Raw genomic sequence first — 7,156 nt, 5'->3', positions numbered from 1 at the left:
GCCGCTTTTCTCCTGTTCTTCAGATGATTAGATATCCATTGATGAGGCAATCTGGGCCAGGCAGGCACACTAATTATTCACAACACATCTAAGAAAGTGCTTATACTAATGGCTGTGAATAACCCATTCCTTGTGAGCTGACACCCATAGACACCGCCTGCCTGCTCCCTCCCACCCTCTTCCAAAAGCCTCCCTCCCACCCAGAATCTCTCCCTCCCACCAGCACTAAACTAAGCTCTAGTTCAATGAAGCATTTATTCCTCTTCCTGTTTGACATGAGTGATTCTATCAAGGCATCTGGCAGCAAGTGCTGTAATACAAGGCTTTCTGTTGAGACGTCAAAGAATGTTACACTCTCACCGTGGTGAGAAAAAAAATTGCTTACATTTTTCTCTCTGCGTTTTTTTTTTCTTTTCTGAACAAACAAGACTTGTATCCCTGGCCCAGAAATGCTTCAAAGAGCACATGTCTGCTGGGACTGGCTCAGAAATTTAGAGCAGTGTTGGCTGCTTAGCTTTGCATTTCAGCCAGAGCTCGCTCATAAGAGGGCTGGAGAAATCTGGGCAGATCTGTAAACCAAGGGGATTGGAGTGTGAGGTTCAACCACCCTCCTCACTGCAACAGCTATGGGCGACTGTGGGCAGAGGCACGTTGCCGCAATAAAAACTGCAATCTATCCGCCACTGCCCATTGGTCGGCTATTTCATAGACTCTGAATCGTGGGTGCTCATTGATGTGGGTAATCAGACACAGTGAACCCAGAAGTCAGTGCGTTACTCAGATCCGCAAGTGTATTCTACTGATAAAAACTGATGAATAATAACTTCACTGATAAATAGAATTTTAAGCCCCCACAAATCTGTTGGTCCTCCATGTGTAAAAGGCAGGTATGCCATGGTAATTACCCTACACATCAAGCCATTGTGTAGAATACAGCAAGAAAAAAGGTATTTGGTCTCGGATTGAATGGATGTAAATGCTTCAGGGCACGGCACAAATGGAAAGCATGGAGAGGAAAGCGCCAGAGCCCCAAATAAGAAAAACCATCAAGCAGTGGTGCACAAACTGTCTGCAGCGCTATGAAGCATGCCGAATAGAGGTTTCTCTCGCTGCAGTATAACGGCTCATAAAGCCGCAAATGGTATTTCCGCTCCATTCAGTCTCGGGGCCAGGTTCCAAGCAGCTCCTCAATGACGGAATTGAACCCATTAGCAATCGATTAAAGAACCAGCAGGCAGTCACCACTCCGCCTGCGGGGAGGGAACGGGGTGGGGACGTCTGGTGAGGGAAAGGGTGGGGGCCTGTTGGCCAGCCAGACTCCTGGGGATTGAGGTCCAAATCTTTGTTTATGTAGAAGTAGTGGTGAGCACTTTAACCTCAGATCCCACCCCTGTGGAGCAGATTAAGACAGTCAGCTGGTGAGTAGGGGGGGGCATACCAACCCTTGACTGACACATCAGTCAAGGGTTGGTATGCCCCACTGCACTCTGCACAGCCTGATATAAGACAGGACCCACAGGACACACCCGCAACCACCCCAAGAGGTCATGGGTTACCAATATGATAGGCATATTCATAAGTCCTATCGAGTGGTCTAGCCATGGGTGTTTACCCAGGCCCATGCGATATGAATGATGAACAATTTGACCTTTGGAAACGGATTAGAATTTCAATCAAGTGACCACCGACTGATCCATAAAACTATATAACAAGTATGTTATGTCATTGTCTCAGGCGCAAAAGAATGTATACATCGCACTGCCAAGATAATTACAAATCCTTGTGGCATAGAGTGAACATATCCGTATTGAGATTTGGTTAAGTCAATAATCACTTTATTTATCTGATCCCACTTTCCTTATTCCTATATTATATATGCACTGCACATGGCAGCCTGTCAGCTTCTACTCTTGGCGCCGACCTTTATCTACGCGAGCCTCATAACTGACATTTTCAATTACACTGCAAACAACTTATCAATATGCATGGATTTCCCAGCCAATATCAAGGCAAACAGAGTCGTTTGGAGAGCCGAGTCTGTCAGGGGAGAGAAATAGGGCAGACATGTCAAGGTCAGGATTTTGTTAATGAGGGACGGGCCGCTGAATAATTGAATGGGCTGAGCGGTATCGACTGCTCAAGCAGAAGCGTTTAAAGCGCTGGCGATCGTTAAGGAAAATCCTCCCAGCACTTTATGTTCCATGGCAGTAATTTATGCACGGGCATCCAAGCGGGTGCCCTATGGTTCACAGCGCCGAATGCACAAAGCAATGAGTGGATTAGTCGAGCACACTTTAGAAACAGCAGCCAAGCGTGCAAGTCATTCCTGTGGATGAAGTGATGGCTCTGGCAGTGCAATTATTCAGCTGTGCATTTTAAACACACAGACAAATGGTAAAGAGAAATTCCTTAAAAATCTACCCGGTGTAGCTGCCAAGAACACAGAAAAGCACTGAGGAACATGCACATGGTGTTGTAATAAGCTGAAGCTGTTTGAAATGTTAACAATTATTGTACACTTGAATAATGTAATGGTTGCAGCGTTAGTAGAAGCAGGTCTGCCAGAGGGAGGTGAGTGCATGTGCACTCTGTAAATGAGTTCCAAGAGAAAACTAATCTGATGGCCCAGTCCTGCTAAACTGATGACATCAGCTGGTGTGTCAGATTCCCTGGCAAACGCAATTGTTGCCAACTATCCACTGCGGTGTGATATTTGGCTATAGAAAAGGAGATACTGAGGATAGTCAGATGAAATCACCAGCTGTAAGTGCATGTAAATAAGCTCAGTAATACTACTGTAGCCCACCCACCACACCCCCTGCTCTTGTTTTTAGCACAATCTCAGCCATTTATAATCTGCACCGAGGGCTGCTCAAGCTGTTATTGCAACAACATACTAGACCAATTCTCAGCCCTAAAGCATCCACCTGTCTCCCTCTCTCTGCAGGGTGGGAACTTTGTGTGTGTGTGTGTGTGTGTGTGTGTGTGTGTGTGTGTGTGTGTGTGTGTGTGTGTGTGTGTGTGTGTGTGTGTGTGTGTGTGTGTGTGTGTGTGTGTGTGTGTGTGTGTGTGTGTGTGTGTGCGCGTGCATGCAGGCGTGCGTGCATACGTACGTGCGTGTATGCAGAGGGGGACGGGGGTTGGGGTGGGGGGTTTGCTGCTTCTAATCCTGCTTCTAATCCCTCTATGTAATTACTGCTCCCTGCAACAGCCAGACCATCTCTCTGTAAATCAGATTAGCTGACCTAAATCGCTCTCGTTCCCCTCCACCCCATCAAACAATTTCTTATCTCCACCCAGAAAGCTAAACAACACTGAGACACCACTCCTCCAGCCTCCAGCCTTCCCCAGAAGACATGGCCTGTTTATTTGATCAACGCCGGAAAGCAAACAGTTTCTCCATGATACACAAACAGGCTGGCCCGGGCCGGGCTGGGCCAGGCTGGGCTGGGCCTGCTGGGTGGCCACAGAGCATGGGCTGAGGACATGCAGATAACCACCCCTGTCACGTTCACCATGTCCATTAAAAGGGGGGAGGGTGGTTGGAGGCAGAGACACAGTGTGAATAATGATATTGCTCAATGCACAGTAAATAAAGGTCACCCAGCATCATAGAGATGTATTACGCCTCTCCGTGCTCCCTCCTTCCCATCCAATTTAGTTCTCAGGTCATACATTTACAACTCGGGAGAGAGGAGGAGGAGGAGTTATAGAGAGGAAACGCTGCTCTTCACCGGGAATAGAGACAGGCTAAAGTAAAGAGGGGGAACAAATGAGGTCTGTGATCCTGCCTCCCCCTCCCCCTCCAGCCCCAATCAGGCTGAACCGCTGCTCTCAGTGCGACAGCCAGGCCTTTGTTGCCATCTGAATGGAGGTTAAATATCCCTCGAAATCAGAGCTCTTTGGCTTTCTGGATGCATAGTCAGAGCCCTGGTGCCTTTCACATGCTAATGCTCGTGTTTTTTTTATTTCCTTTGTAACCATGGTTAGACAGCGGTATCACGCTGAAGGGCGATGAATAAAGCTGGTGAATTTGGGTTTTTCTCAGCTTATATTGCTCCCGCTTTCTCTCTGCTCTTTCTCCCATCCCTCCCTCCCTCCTTCTTTCCCCTCTCTCCCTCTTTCCTCTCTCCCTTTTATCGCCATCTCTTCGAGCCAGGCCACATTCCATCCCCCCTCCTGCAGGGTTTTTAAGAAAGCACAGATGGTCTCTGCTGACCCGCTATTCATCATTGTGTCAAAAGCTTTGTCAGAGTGATGCTTCTCAACAACAAGCCGAACATTTTGTATTTGTTTCTATTGACGTGGCCCGTTAATTCCGCAGACGTCTCATTAGGCTTAAACCAGCAATTAATTTCTTTTGTTCTCATTAAAGGGCTAATTCTACACATGAAAACCGTGCTGACAATGAGTGCCGCTCAGAAACGCCGATTGGAGCCAGACAGTGCCGCTCTCGCCACAGCCGCTAGAGCGTGAAGCAGACAGGTAGAGAGGGAGAAAATTGAAGAGCAGGAGGAGGGGGGGGGGGGGGGGGGGGGGACAAGGAGATAGGAGGTGGGGGGAGGAGGGGTTGAGTGAGGGGAGAGAGGAGGGGAGCCATGACAAAAGCCTCTGTTAATTTGTAGATGCCCTTAACACTAGGCATGGATGGCAACTCATTAACTGCTCGCACATGTTTTTTTTTTCCAGTCGGGGGATCAAGTGGCCCTCAGGAGTAAAGGTTGCAATCATCTGTTGGTGGCAGCAGCCAGTACTCAGCACTGAATAACAACGAAAATAAAAATGATAGCAGAATAAATCAAAATACAAATGGGAGCATGGGGGTGGGGTGGAAAAAATAAAGGAAAGGAAAGCGCTGTCTGGGAACCAAGGCAGTAATTTTTCTATTGGAAGCGCGTTCACAAAAACTATCTTGTGCCTGCACTCCATTATGGCAGTGCAAGCTGTCATTACGGCTGAGGATATACGGGAGCCTCGTAATATCCAGAGATTGGTAGTTTGTTAGACAGGACTGTACAATTTGCTGCAGCCTTGAAGCATCCTTGAGCCTCTCTTGACGATTTACCGAGGGAATTGCCGGAGCGTTGCCTTTTGTCTGCTGGAGACACAGGGGCAATTATCCAGCCTCCTGTAATGTTTCCCTGACTTTAATCTCCTGGCTGAGAGCGGAAAGCAGAATGGGCTAAGGTTTCAGAGTGCCTCTGGGTTCTATTAACACACAACTGCTGTTCCTGCTCAGGCCAGGCAGCCGAGAGAAGGCTGCAATCTGACAGGCAGGCCTCTCCTGGGCCTTTAGGGGAGAAAACATGATTATGTCATAATATATTTTCGAAAAGAGATCCATTTGAAAGATTGCTCCTCTGTCTTTTCAATCTAACATGGCTCTGCTTTTGTCAGGCACAGAGGGAGTACTGTGAATGACAGATGCTTCAATGAACCAAGTAGGACTGGAAAGGCAGTTTTTTTTGTGTCTTAGCCAGAAAACATACAAAATGCTGGAGACGGGAAGTAGGTACAAAAAAGAAAATCCTATTTCATGTGCAATTTGCAGTGCCCTGTATGTTTCTACAGTAGGTTTCCTTACATTTTGTTCTTACAGAAGCATACCCAAACATATAGATCACTCATGAAAAGTAAAATGGCTTTTGGATACGAAAACACTAGTAATGAACATACTACCCATGACATTAATGGTCCAAACAATATATTTTAGATCAAAGGTATGAGTGCTTCTTTGCTCGAGGTCCTTTGGGCATCACTGTTCCAAGCGCATATATTTCAGTTTCAAGGATGGCACTTTGGTTTTCAGTGTATTTGCACAGCTCTCCAGGATAGACATCACACACCCACTCCATCCACCTCTGGGTTCAAGAGCACCCCTAAAAAAAGCCAAGCGCCGACGAGGATGGGCAATTTTGTGATCAAAGTGCACCCCTCTTAGTGTGCACTTTCCACCATACTCCAGTGACGACCACTGGAGACTACAACATCATCAAAAGAAAAAGAAAACATCTAATTGAGAAGAAAGAGAAGGGTCCAGTGTTCCCTTAAAATTAAAGCAAGAGAGACACTGAGCCAACTAGGGTTAATTGAGTAATAATGATCTCTCAGGTGTTCAGTCATATTGTCCCACTTAGCAATATCTGGTAACACAGAAGAAGAAAGTAACCTGTGAAGATTCTTGGCCCAGATCCACTTAAGGAAGCGTATTTATAGTAAAATAGTAAAAATATAAATACATCAGTCAGAGTAAACACAGGCAGAGGAAGGGGCCAAGGGGAGATTCCAGCTCCAACCACTTGAGCACAATACCACCATTTCCTTTCGTAATTAGTCGTGTAGCTTTTACACCTCCAGCTGTGCCTAAATCAAAGAACTTGTGTGGAAATATAATTAACATGTTAGCATAATGCATATAATAAGAGTTCTTGTAGTTGTCTTGATCTTGACATCAAAGAGCACGCTGCTTCTTGCTCAGGACGTAAGTATCACAATAATCTAATTACTGTTGATATTGAATTACTGGAGTCTTCTGTAGATATTTGGAATGGACACAAAGGAAGGTCCTGACAGTGAGTTGACTTTCTAAATTTATCTATGGAAAACAGGCAATACCGTAAAGGCATACACAGGAAGCATGGTGAAACAACATCCTGATAATGTGCGGGACAGATCTGGAGGAATGGCGCTTTGTCAGCCTTCGAGCACCCCTCTCATCTCCCCATTTGTGGAGAGACAAACCTGCCTGCCGCAGACAGTTCCTTGACCTCAATATCTAAAATGGCAGCCACTCTATTACCGTACCTGTGTCCTCTGACTAAGCTCAGAGACTCGACAAGGGTGAACTGCGACATCAAGCTCTAATGTAAAAGGTCTTGTGGACATCAGTAGTCTGAGCACAATACCAACAGCAGCAACAGCAATGAAGGCCGAGTCAGAAGCTGCAATCCAGCCTAATCCAAATGAATCCAGGACTCCCAGGTTTGTTCATCCTGGTTGGAGGGTGATGACTGCTTTGCCGGGGTGCTTATCTGCCGGCGGTGGTCGGCGGGTGTACAGGCCCCCGTGTTATCGGGGCTCAGCTTGCTTGGGGATTGGAGGGCCCGTGGAAAGTAAACATAGAACCTGTCCTCTGCTTATCTCTCCCAGGAGAGAG

This window comes from Gymnoscopelus microlampas, assembly GCF_963454915.1.
Source record: "Gymnoscopelus microlampas genome assembly, chromosome: 6".
NCBI lineage: Eukaryota > Metazoa > Chordata > Actinopteri > Myctophiformes > Myctophidae > Gymnoscopelus > Gymnoscopelus microlampas.
Note: the sequence above shows the minus strand (reverse complement) of the source record.